Source organism: Pseudophryne corroboree, chromosome 2, assembly GCF_028390025.1.
Source record: "Pseudophryne corroboree isolate aPseCor3 chromosome 2, aPseCor3.hap2, whole genome shotgun sequence".
NCBI classification, from domain to species: Eukaryota; Metazoa; Chordata; class Amphibia; order Anura; family Myobatrachidae; genus Pseudophryne; species Pseudophryne corroboree.
The window spans coordinates 942068911-942082470 of record NC_086445.1 but is presented as its reverse complement, the minus strand read 5'-3'; the positions used below and the strand labels follow the sequence as shown (position 1 = coordinate 942082470).

The 13560-nt window shown below is 44.0% G+C and overlaps 1 pseudogene; it reads right to left on the bottom strand.

The window, feature by feature from the left end:
* Positions 1-2056: 2056 nt before the first annotated feature.
* On the bottom strand, positions 2057-2174 carry LOC135052555 (5S ribosomal RNA; annotated as a pseudogene).
* Between the last annotated feature and the right edge of the window lie 11386 nt (positions 2175-13560).

Here is a 13560-nt window from a genome sequence, read left to right as displayed (position 1 = left end):
AGAATGGTGGAGGATTATATGAGTGACCGCATCCAAGTAGGCACGTCACACAGTCCGTACTTATACTGGCAGGAAAAAGAGGCAATTTGGAGGCCCTTGCACAAACTGGCTTTATTCTACCTAAGTTGCCCTCCCACAAGTGTGTACTCCGAAAGAGTGTTTAGTGCCGCCGCTCACCTTGTCAGCAATCGGCGTACGAGGTTACATCCAGAAAATGTGGAGAAGATGATGTTCATTAAAATGAATTATAATCAATTCCTCCGCGGAGACATTGACCAGCAGCAATTGCCTCCACAAAGTACACAGGGAGCTGAGATGGTGGATTCCAGTGGGGACGAATTGATAATCTGTGAGGAGGGGGATGTACACGGTGATATATCGGAGGGTGAAGATGAGGTGGACATCTTGCCTCTGTAGAGCCAGTTTGTGCAAGGAGAGATTAATTGCTTCTTTTTTGGGGGGGGTCCAAACCAACCCGTCATATCAGTCACAGTCGTGTGGCAGACCCTGTCACTGAAATGATGGGTTGGTTAAAGTGTGCATGTCCTGTTTTGTTTATACAACATAAGGGTGGGTGGGAGGGCCCAAGGATAATTCCATCTTGCACCTCTTTTTTCTTTTCTTTTTCTTTGCATCATGTGCTGATTGGGGAGGGTTTTTTGGAAGGGACATCCTGCGTGACACTGCAGTGCCACTCCTAGATGGGCCCGGTGTTTGTGTCGGCCACTAGGGTCGCTAATCTTACTCACACAGCTACCTCATTGCGCCTCTTTTTTTCTTTGCGTCATGTGCTGTTTGGGGAGGGTTTTTTGGAAGGGACATCCTGCGTGACACTGCAGTGCCACTCCTAGATGTGCCCGGTGTTTGTGTCGGCCACTAGGGTCGCTAATCTTACTCACACAGTCAGCTACCTCATTGCGCCTCTTTTTTTCTTTGCGTCATGTGCTGTTTGGGGAGGGTTTTTTGGAAGGGCCATCCTGCGTGACACTGCAGTGCCACTCCTAGATGGGCCCGGTGTTTGTGTCGGCCACTAGGGTCGCTTATCTTACTCACACAGCGACCTCGGTGCAAATTTTAGGACTAAAAATAATATTGTGAGGTGTGATGTGTTCAGAATAGGCTGAAAATGAGTGTAAATTATGTTTTTTGAGGTTAATAATACTTTGGGATCAAAATTACCCCCAAATTCTATGATTTAAGCTGTTTTTTAGGGTTTTTTTAAAAAAACACCCGAATCCAAAACACACCCGAATCCGACAAAAAAAATTCGGTGAGGTTTTGCCAAAACGCGGTCGAACCCAAAACACGGCCGCGGAACCGAACCCAAAACCAAAACACAAAACCCGAAAAATTTCCGGCGCTCATCTCTATGTATTTCAGAACCAGTATTCATTTATACAGAGAAACATCTCTAATGGAAGTCTGGTGGTGCACTCAGAGTCAGAGGGAAAACTGTAACAAATGGGTTAAAGAAGACTCTTGTTTGGGTGCACTCTTGTTGAAGTCATTATGACAGTATTAAAACATAACGGTTATTGTCAATGATTAAAATATGCTTCAGTATCCGCTCATGTTCTCCCCATGGAGTTAGTATACACATAAACAAAAACGCAGACAAAACAAACAGTAGGGTACAAGAAATAAAAATATATGTTCTGGTTTGGTCTATACCCAAAATAGACTGGCATAGGGATGTAGGCACCAATAGTCATACATCTATCTTATGCCTTACCAGTACAAGCAATGCTTGTTTTAATGGGACCTGAATAGGTCATGCGTATATAGGTACCTCGTATAACGGGAGTATCTATTCCATATCTCTGCTCTTACATATCATTCTCCAATGTCTAGAATGTTCCGTCTGCACAAAAAACTGTCTCCAATATCTGAGATGTTTTCTCGGCACATGAACCTAAGAAGTACGTCTATATAACAATCAGATTATCTGAGTTATACATTAGATGCCTGCCTGAGATTAATCAAAGGATAGATCAGAATTGAAAAGAAGAGGCAGAGGTGATCCTGCTGTTGGTATTGAGTTGGAAAGAACAATCTCAAATTACTACACTGGGTATTCTCTGAGGGTCACCCCACAGATACTGACCCAGCCCATCACCGTTTTGCTTCCAAGATCGGACGAGATTGGGCTTTAGCGGTGAGGTATGATAGTAAACAGTGAGTAGGGTATTCCACTCACCAATGAGAGTTCACCCAATCAATAGATTTTAGAAAAAGGTGTGGATCTGCTGTCTGCGTTAGACCAAGGATTAATCCCTGGAATCGTAGATGAGAGTTCACGGAATATTACAAAGATTTGAAGAGAAGAAGAAGGATAATCAAAATCTCCTGTTCACAATCAGAAACAATATATGATAGGCGTACTAGAACAATCAATTTTATACAGAGATATGTCATAGAAGAAAGCAGAAAGCAAATATATGATCTCTTCTGTATAAGAAATTATCTATGATTCCAGAAAAAACATTATGATTCCTTACATGTGCAGGATTGTCACCATGATTTGAATATTCATATTCAGTAATAGAACTCCTCACATGTGGCAATATATAACAATATAGGAGACCATTTCCTTGTGCACATATGTAGACTCATCTATACATCATATATTAGAGACCATTCATTTAGGGCAATATGTTGTATATTAGCCCTCATTCCGAGTTGTTCGCTCGGTAAAAATCTTCGCATCACAGCGATTTTCCGCTTAATGCGCATGCGCAATGTCCGCACTGCGACTGCGCCAAGTAAATTTGCTATGCACTTAGGAATTTTACTCACGGCATTTTCATCGTTCTGGCGATCGTAATGTGATTGACAGGAAATGGGTGTTACTGGGCGGAAACAGGCCGTTTTATGGGCGTGTGTGAAAAAACGCTACAGTTTCCGGAAAAAACGCAGGAGTGGCCGGAGAAACGGAGGAGTGTCTGGGCGAACGCTGGGTGTGTTTGTGACGTCAAACCAGGGACGACAAGCACTGAACTGATCGCAGATGCCGAGTAAGTCTGGAGCTACTCAGAAACTGCTACTAGGTGTGTAATCGCAATATTGCGAATACATCGTTCGCATTTTTAAGAATGTAAGATTCACTCCCAGTAGGCGGCGGCTTAGCATGAGCAAATCTGCTAAAATCCGTTGCGAGCGAACAACTCGGAATGAGGGCCCTTGTTCGCTGTGTTGCCTGTGTTCCTAAATAGTGTAGAAATTCTCCTATGTGTCAATTAAAATTCTGACTCCCATACGGGCCTATGAATGTGAAAATCTAACTTATGATACCAGATGCCGCCCAGATCCCTGGGTCAGTTGAGGGGGTATAATATAGTATAGTATTTGCTGTATTGCCCGCAGTCCCTGGGGTTTATTTACTAATATTCATGTTTTTGCCGTTTTTAAGGGTGTTTGAACTCGAATGGTATCGGGTGCATTTTACTGCAACTTTTTGAATCCTGATACGGTTATTCACTAAGCTGCCGAGTTTTGCACAATCGTTTTTTCCGATGTCGATGTGATTCGTAATATCAGGCAGTGTTTTACGGGAGTGATGAGTAAAACACTGCCTGACAAAACACAAGGAATCCCGGCCGGATCTGTGAGATCCATGCAGGGCTTCATTGTGTACCTTAAAAAGTTTTTTAAAGTCTTAAAAAATCTGAAAAAAATTGCGTGGGGTTCCCCCTCCTAAGCACAACCAGCCTCGGGCTCTTTGAGCCGGTCCTGGCTGAAAAAATATGGGGAAAAAAATGACAGGGGTTCCCCCATATTTCTTCAACCAGCACCGGGCTCTGCGCCTGGTCCTGGTTCCAAAAATACGGGGGACAAAAAGCGTAGGGGTCCCCCGTATTTTTGAAACCAGCACCGGGCTCCACTAGCCAGGTACATAATGCCACAGCCGGGGGACACTTTTATACTGGTCCCTGCGGCCCTGGCATTACATACCCAACTAGTCACCCCTGGCCGGGGTACCCTGGAGGAGTGGGGACCCCTTCAATCAAGGGGTCCCCCCCTCCAGCCACCCAAGGGCCAGGGGTGAAGCCCGAGGCTGTCCCCCCCATCCAAGGGCGGCGGATGGGGGGCTGATAGCCTTGTGAAAAATTGTGAATATTGTTTTTAGTAGCAGTACTACAAGTCCCAGCAAGCCTCCCCCTATGCGCTCCATTGTAGCCAATGGTGGGAACTTTGCGGTCAGAGGTTGACCGAAAGTAACCTCACCTCTGACCGCAAAGTTCCCACCATTGGCTACAATGGAGCGCATAGGCGCTACATTGTATCTGTGCCGTGTGCAGCCTGACAGACACTACAGGAGCACACAGCCAATCAGGAGAGTGCCACGACGTGGCGCTCCCTGATTGGCTGAAGGGACCCTCTTTAACAGGAGTCAGGGGGGGTCCTGGCAGTCAGGGAAAGGGGTCCCATGTGTAAACATGGGACCCCTTTCAGTGCGTGGTCGGGTTTCCGTTTTTTTTTTTTGCCAAGTACGTGGATTATTCAAAGGTCGGATTCTACCCTGGATTATGTGAGTATAATTTTTAACACGGGTACCCCTAGGATTCTACATGTAAAAGAGGACCGAGCCTCGTGGGAACATAGGTAAGTATGTATGTATGGAGGTGTGCATGTATGTAATAAACTTATACTGTCACGGTGTGTGTGTCCTGTTTTTTTGGGGGTATTTTTTTAGTAGTAGTACTACAGGTACCAGCGGGCCCGGTTTTCCACCGCATGCTGGTACTTGTGGTTCCCCAAGTACCAGCTTGCGGGGGAGGCTTGCTGGGACTTGTAGTACTGCTACTAAAAACAATATTCACAATTTTTCACAAGGCTATCAGCCCCCCATCCGCCGCCCTTGGATGGGGGGGACAGCCTCGGGCTTCACCCCTGGCCCTTGGGTGGTTGGAGGGGGGGACCCCTTGATTGAATGGGTCCCCACTCCTCCAGGGTACCCGGCCAGGGGTGACTAGTTGGGTATGTAATGCCAGGGCCGCAGGGACCACTATAAAAGTGTCCCCCGGCTGTGGCATTATGTACCTGGCTAGTGGAGCCCGGTGCTGGTTTCAAAAATACGGGGGACCCCTACGCTTTTTGTCCCCCGTATTTCTGGAACCAGGCGCAGAGCCCGGTGCTGGTTGATTAAATATGGGGGAACCCCTGTAATTTTTCCCCCCATATTTTTTCAACCAGGACTGGCTCAAAGAGCCCGGGGCTGGTTATGCTTAGGGGGGGACCCCAGGCAATTTTTTTTCCCGATTTTACACTAAACAGACCCTTTCCCATAGATAGCCATGCACAGATCTCACTGATCCGTGCATGGTTATCCAAACTCGACTGGAAAAAGCAGGTCTATTTTTTTGCTGCTTTTTTTAACGAATCGAAAAAAAACAGACCCGCACTTGAGCACTCAGAAACTAACACCCAAATACGAATGAATAGTGAATGCCCGTATTCTATGAAATAACAGCCGCGTTTGACCGATGGTCTATTCATTCGTATTTCGGAACGTTGTCATTCAAACCATTACGAATAGACCAAACACTGCCGAGATTCAGTGGCGTAAGTTCGTCCCAGTTGCCCGAAGGCAAGATAAATATTGGTGCCCCCCTATTTCCTATATTAAGATAAATATATGTGTGTATGTGTGCGTTGTGTGTGTGTGTGTGTGTGTGTGTGTGTGTGTGTGGAGTGTTCTGAAAAAAATGATATACTGCATTTATACATTTAATTGTCTTTTATTTTAAAGGCCCTCATTCCGAGTTGTTCGCTCGGTATTTTTCATCGCATCGCAGTGAAAATCCGCTTAGTACGCATGCGCAATGTTCGCACTGCGACTGCGCCAAGTAACTTTACTATGAAGAAAGTAATTTTACTCACGGCTTTTTCATCGCTCCGGCGATCGTAATGTGATTGACAGGAAATGGGTGTTACTGGGCGGAAACACGGCGTTTCAGGGGCGTGTGGCTGAAAACGCTACCGTTTCCGGAAAAAACGCAGGAGTGGCCGGGGAAACGGTGGGAGTGCCTGGGCGAACGCTGGGTGTGTTTGTGACGTCAACCAGGAACGACAAGCACTGAACTGATCGCACAGGCAGAGTAAGTCTGGAGCTACTCTGAAACTGCTAAGTAGTTAGTAATCGCAATATTGCGAATACATCGGTCGCAATTTTAAGAAGCTAAGATTCACTCCCAGTAGGCGGCAGCTTAGCGTGTGTAACTCTGCTAAATTCGCCTTGCGACCGATCAACTCGGAATGAGGGCCTTAAATCACACATTTCTTAGCAGTCATACCCAGGATTAGAACCCATGACCTGTTACACTAACAGCAGACACTTTACTGATGGAGAGAAAGCATGAGAATGCTAACTATATGAAGTTGCGTGTAATTGTCAGAGAAGTATCTTCATATAGTTAAAATTCTCATATTTCCTATACAGGAGCAACAGCTTCATCAGTAAGGTGTCTGCTTCCAGTGTAATAGGTTGTGGTTTCTAATCCTGGGTATGACACTTGTAAAATGTGCATATTCAGTATAATAAAGAGGGTGTGATTTGCAGCTATCAATTAACTTAATTCAATTCAATGGTGTCACAGAATGGGAGGAGAGGTGCCCCCCTTCAGAGCAGGAGCCCGGCGGCAGATGACTCCGTTGCCTCCCAGAGTTCTGCCTCTGCCGAGATTGGTGCTTAGTGAATTCCCGGATTGGGACTTAGAAAAAAAAACACAAATCGGCCAAACTCGGATTTTTAGTAAATACTGGCCCCTGAGTGCTGTGGGAATTCTCCTATATGTCAAATAAGCTTCTGAAAACATGTAAGTATAAAAATATAAATCATGATACCAAATACCGCCCAGGTCCCTGGGTCAGTTGGAGAAACAACTTGCTGTGATGGCAGTCTCCCGAGATTAGGTCCTATAGCATATTGTAGGCTAGGAAAACGCGTTTCACCCATCTTGCGGGCTTGCTCACTTCCAATGCTTTGGGACTGCGGGCAATACAGCAAATACTATACTATATTATACCCCCTCAACTGACCCAGGGATCTGGGCGGCATCCGGTATCATAAGGTCAATCACCTAGCCACCAAACATCATTGATACCTCTTCCAACCACTTAGTAACCAGCCAACCCAGGAGTGTTACACATCCATCCAAGAATCAGGCCCAATGACCACATAAATTCTATTTATGATGATTGCACTGCCAATTCCGCTAATAATACCACAGGATGAAGCCAGTAGTGTCACTATGGGGATGCGGGCCACACATGGGTGTCACCCTCGAAACCCCAACATCATCCTGCAGCACTCAGCTCACAGAGGAGGAGTCAACAGTGCAGGCACAAGTCTCCAAGTGCAGCCCAGAATCTCTGGGGATCACCCCAGAGTGATGCAGTCGAGATTACCCATGAGGCCATACTCCCTTTATGTTAGGTCACACACCCTTTTGGCCCTGCACACTTCTGTCATGCGGGAGAGCTATTGAGTGTGCACCGGGTGTCACCAGACACCTCTGCCTCTCCCTGTTTTGCAGTGAAGATTGGGTCAAAAACAGGGCCATAACAAGCAGTGTGCTATGCACTGTGGGCACAAAACCGCTGGCAGCACCTGCATGGCCATGCCGTCACTGCACTAGCCCTGCTACTTCTCACACAGGCAGCTGGGCAGCGCTGCAGCTTCCCTTAACTCCTTATTCTCCGCCCCACCCGATGTCAGAAGAACAGACAGACATGTAAAAGGGTCGGCTGGTGGAAGCTGCTGTTCCGGAGCTTAACGTAAGTATAACACAAAGACACACACACACACACACACACACACACACACACACACGCGCACACACCTACCTCTACTTGGTGTTGTAAAAGGGTTCTCTACCTGGCGTAATGTGTAAAAAATGGCTCTACCTGGAATAATGTGGGGCAGGGGCTCTACCAGGTAAAATGTGGGACAGGGGCTCTACATGGAGTAATGTTTAAAATGGGGCTCTACCTGGAGTAGTGTGTAAAAGGGGCTCTACCTGGCGTAATGTATATAAGGGGCTCTACCTGGTGTAATGTGTATAAATGGTAACAACTGTGTGGTGTAATTTTAAGGGTAATATGAATTGGTATTATTTTGTAACCACGCCCCTTCCCATGAAGCCACGCCCTTATATGTTTGCCGTGCACTCTGTCCATATTTTACATATGAGGGTGAGGAGGTGGGCACAATTATGTTTCTGGCACAGGGCACCAAGATGTCTAGTTAGAGCTGTGGTCAGAAAACACATTGCTTGCAGGCCCCTTTGCCCAGCCTATTCTGTTAATGAATACAAGGAAAACTGAATTCACCCAGAAACCTGCTACCTGTGAATACAATCTAGCAGCTGTACTAGGCATGGAAAAATAAGCTGTGTTGGTAATTCTGATACAGTAATGACTCCAGCCCTCTCAAACCTTACACAAACCGTAATCTCACATTAATAATACATTCTTACAAAGAATCATTGCCATGGACATTTTTCTTATATTATTGGATGTGTCTGAAAGATTTAAAAGATAAATCTGTATGCTTATTGTCTTGGATTTCAGTATCATTTTATATCTTTGCTGTCAGGCAAGGTAGAAAACATATTGAGACTTATTCCATTACCTGAGTAAATCTTATCACTACTATTTATCTTAAAATATTCCAGTTATTGCCTAAAGGGACATTTCTGGATTAAAATTAGTGATAAACTTTTTACAGGTAATAGAATAAGAGGCAACAGAGAGAAAGAGAGAGAGAGGTTTCAGGCTAATGTGATTGTAACAACACAAAGAGCGCAACGCATTTCTCCAGAAGATGGATGAGAAAATATAAGATTATTGCTCTGCTGCTCTGACACTTCTGTGTACAATCAGATTTAGGAAGCGCTAGTACAAATACAAATCTTCGGTGCCAGCTGCTATGGTTCATTTTAGCAGTTTGATATTTTTATGCCTTAAAGCTTTTGTCTTAGACAAAATGACTGTTTTGGCGTTTGCCGAGCACTGGTGATGCTACGCACTTGTATACATTTTGTACCACGGTGTCATAGACTGGAGATCCTTTACTGGTCATATAATATACAGCTTATTTTGAAAGAGATGATCTTCTATGGTAGAATGAACCTGCTTTTTTTGGCACAGAGATGTCTAGGTGAATTGTTATTCAAATGTCAATCATCTCTGTCTAGGAAGTTGGGCCAAACTTCATCATGAATGCTGCTGGTGCGGAGGGCGCTTCTGCTTATGAAAAAAGTTTGTCTAACTGTGATACGCCATGCAATAAAGTCAGCGGCATTCATATCGATGCTAATACACAAAAGCCATTGCCTCTGCCTGTGTTTTAATGAATGTGTAATAAAAATGCTAATTGTAGGAATAATAGTTTTTATTATAAAAATGATATGCTTTTTTTTATATTTTCTTATGAACCTTTTTATCTTTAATATGCAGTGCAGTGTTTATACAGAATGTACTCAGAGGACCGCCAAGAGAACAGCTGGGCAGAAGTACCAGATTATACTGTCCAGCTGCTGAGGACGATGATGGAGGTGGCAGTGACGCCGAGAGGATGGGGGGAGCGGCTACTAATTACTTGGGCCCAGACTACTGGAGCGACCCAGGTCCGCTCTCCACCTCCCAAGAGTATACTTACCTTGATCTGGTAAGCGGTTCCTACTGCACTGCTGGTGCCATCGTCTCAGTGATAGACATCTTCGGGAAGATGGCGCCACACATTGAAAGAAAAGTATCTGGCACTGTGTCAGTCTTTGGTCTCTAGTGCACATGTGCCATCATCCCAAATGTCACTGGGAAGATGGTGCTGGCTGAGGAGGAGGGACCCACTTACCATACCAAGCATGATAAGATACGGTGCTTTTCTGAAACCCCCTCCCCCCTTCATCATCCTCCCCCCTGTGTGGCGCCCCCCTGTGTGATTTTTTTTTATTAATAAAATGATGGCAGACATTGACATGCCCCCTGTTTAGGCCACACCCCATCAGTACTCGGGCCCGGTGCTGCTCTCTACAGCCCTGGGAGGTGGGAGGTGTGGCAAAAGGTAAGTCTAGAAGCCACTAGCCTTGTACTGGGCATCCTAGGCACCGACTGTTGTACACAGTACTCTAATGTGTAATATGTAAGTCAAGAACAGGGTACGCAGTCAGGTTGCCGATGGTAACAATGTTGACAGTCATAATGTTGACACCAGAATATCGACATTTATTATGTCAACATGGTTAAAATGTACAGGAAAATGTTGACATGGACAGAAAGCTGATATTTAAAATGTTGACATTGTGAAAATGGTGACGTTAGGGTTAGGGGTTATGGTTAGAGTTTAGGGTTAGCATTAAGGTTAGTATTAAGGGTAGACTTACTTTAAAACCACATTGCCAACCACGTCTACATTTCAGTGTTGATATACTGAATTGTCGACATAATACCAACATGAACAACATGCCGACATAACGACCATGTTGGCATGATGACTTGCAACATTATTAATGTTGACCTAATTGTCCGAACCCCAAGCTTGGTTGTGATATAATATCCCAGCAAAAGATGCTTGGTTGGCGATAGAGATGCATAGACGATGCCCGCTATCAGACGCAGTTGGCACACTGTCTATGATGCTTATGTAAGTTACCGTAAATGAATGTAAATTTAAGTAAAAAATAAAATAAAAAATGAAAGTGCAACATTTGAAAACATCAAGCAATATGCATCCTACTCACTATCAGCAATGGATTTGTTGTGCTGAATCTTACCTTTTCCAAGGAAGTATCTATGGACTGTCTACAGGTTAAGTTCCAGCTTGCCCGATTGTTGTGAAGAACATTGATTTAGCATTCCCAATGATACGTTTAGAAAAGATTTAGCTGGTTATAGTGGCGGATGGCTCCATAATGCTGGAAAATAAATCAGGACTTGCAGCAGATGTCAAGAGTCTTGAAATGAATCTATTCTCTCTCTGCGAGCAGATGTCACAGTGTGGTGGAAATTTATAGGAAACTATAGGGATTCTTTTAGCGATTCAAATTAGCAGCATTGAAAGATGTCAACAAAAGGAAAAATGTTACTCAAATACCTTGAGTCAACATCCCAGCCCCGACATATGCTTATTTGTATTCATTTTTTTTTTCTAGCATAATAAAGAGTTTAAACTCCACTAAAAGGAAGCGGAACATACACCTTACTGAGAATGTGATGGGAATTAGAACCGATGAGAGATCCATTCAATCTTCTTGTCTTGCTACAACACTTGTACCTCTCATTATGCAATGCTGGAATGATTTATGCCGGGGATGCCAGATAGCACATTCTGGGCCTTTTGTGTAGGGATTGTGGGCCCCGGTACATCTGAACGGTTGTCAGGAGTAACGTAATTGGTGGAGAAATGACAGTCGCTATGCACACTGTGCTAGTTTTTCCGTTCAAGTCCAAAAAAGAGTTTAAACCCCATGCTTTGTATTATTCTTATCTAGAGTATGTGTATTAGGAGTTTCAGAGACTTGCATTAAGCAATACATTCTATACATCAGTACTTGTCAAACTTTTCTCGGTTGGGAACAATCTGTGTGAGACGAAATGTACAAGTTTGCATGAACCAAATGATATTGCAATGCTTTAAAATATTCAGAGACTGAAAATGGATGTAGTGGAGGAAATGACAAAATATGTTTCCGAGACAGTGCTGTTCCGTTTATTGTCGGTTTGAAGCTTTTTATTCGTCTAATATAATCAATTTTAGCCCCAGGTTGATTAATGTGCCTCAAATGCTACCGCCCCCACACCTAAAATCTCTGGGGCTCTTCCCAGCCCACTGGGCCTTGTGAGCAAGATTAGCCATTTTGGCATCATTGCTCCCAGTGTAATGCGCAGGGGTATCTGTATGAAAAAATGCATACATTAAGAACCGCCGCTGTATGACTTGCCCGTTCTTCCCAATCATAGGTTGTTTCCCACACCAGCATCTTGTGATGGGCTGGGAGTGTTTTGTTCATTTCACTTCTTTTGATTGTTTATTCTATGGAATTATATAAAAAAAAAAGTAAATTATGGTTTTGTGTTCTAGAAGTTCGGTAACTGCTCTCATCCAATTAGTAATGTCATCCAGGTGCATGAAAGGAAGGGTTATTCTGAATAAGAAACATTGGTATCCCCCAGCACACTGGATGACATCAGCAACAGGATTTGATAACTACTGTACATGGTGATAGAAATTTCAGAGATCTCAGTTGCACACATTTGCAAAGGTATTGGAAGCCCCCAGACCGCTTCAAGGCATCTGTGAGTATTGGCGGTACCTAACATTAAGGGGTATATTCAATTAGAGTCGGAAACTGCCGTCTTGTCGGAAAGACGTCAGTTTCCGACTGGAATAGGTCGGAAGGGGTTCCGACCTATTCAATCCGGGCTCAATTTTTCTGACAAGTCGAAAGATCCGACTTGTTGAAATACACGCGGATTGGCAATTTCAGCTGCCGAGCCGTGTGTATTGTTGGAAGCGTGGCCAAAGTCGACAGGTTTTAGCTCAGTTTCCGACAATGTCAATCATACTTTAAAAAAAGTCGAATTGACACTGACGGGAACGGCATTGAATAGAGAGTTGTCCGGTCCATTCCGTCGGAAAGGACCCGACAGCAATTGAATATACCCCATAGTCTAAGTCCGGGGCGCGACACCCCTCAAACCGGCAAGAGCCAGACACCCCAGGGCAGCACACCAGTGTGAGGTTAAAGTGTAAGTGAATATTAGGAAGCAGATGCTATATATAAAAGAAGAAGATACACATGAAAAAGGTAATTAAAAAAGTGATATTAGTAGAAAATTTTATGAAAGTGATATATAAAATGCTAAATTAAATGTTACAGTGTGCTACTCCAAAGCAGCCCAGCCCCACCAGTACAGGAAGCACCGCACCCCAAACTCATCTCCTAACCTGGACGTTTGTACTTGGAATTTTGCTGCTGAATGCCCTTCTGTCTTCCAAAGAACAAGCCTGTGCGGTGGTGCTGTGTTGTTAGACCGAGACCCTTATTGCTTTGCTAAGTATTTGCCCACCGCCAGAGGTGGATTTAGACCTCACTGGGCCCTAATATTAAACAATGTATTTGTTGAAAAGAGTCATATCTATTTATACATTCATTTTTGTTAAAAAAGAGTGCTCCAAAAAGCAATCTACTTCTTTTGTTGTCTCTTTTCAACAAATACATTGGGGTATATTTACTAAGCTCCCGATTTTGACCGATTTTGCGTTTTTTCTTCAAAGTGTCATCTCGGGAATTTACTAAGCACAAATCTCGGCAGTGATGAGGGCATTCGTATTTTTTTTGAAGTGCAAGAAAAAAAATACGAATGAATACACCATCGGTCAAATACGCCTGTTATTTTATAGAACTCGGTCATTTACTAAAATTTGTATTTCACAAACACTGCCGGCAATAGCCAAACACTGCCGTGAATAAATACAAATCGTAAAAAAAAGCAGTTTTAAAATAGACCTGCTTTTTTTTTTACCGTGTTCTGATAGGCATGCACGGATCCGTGAGA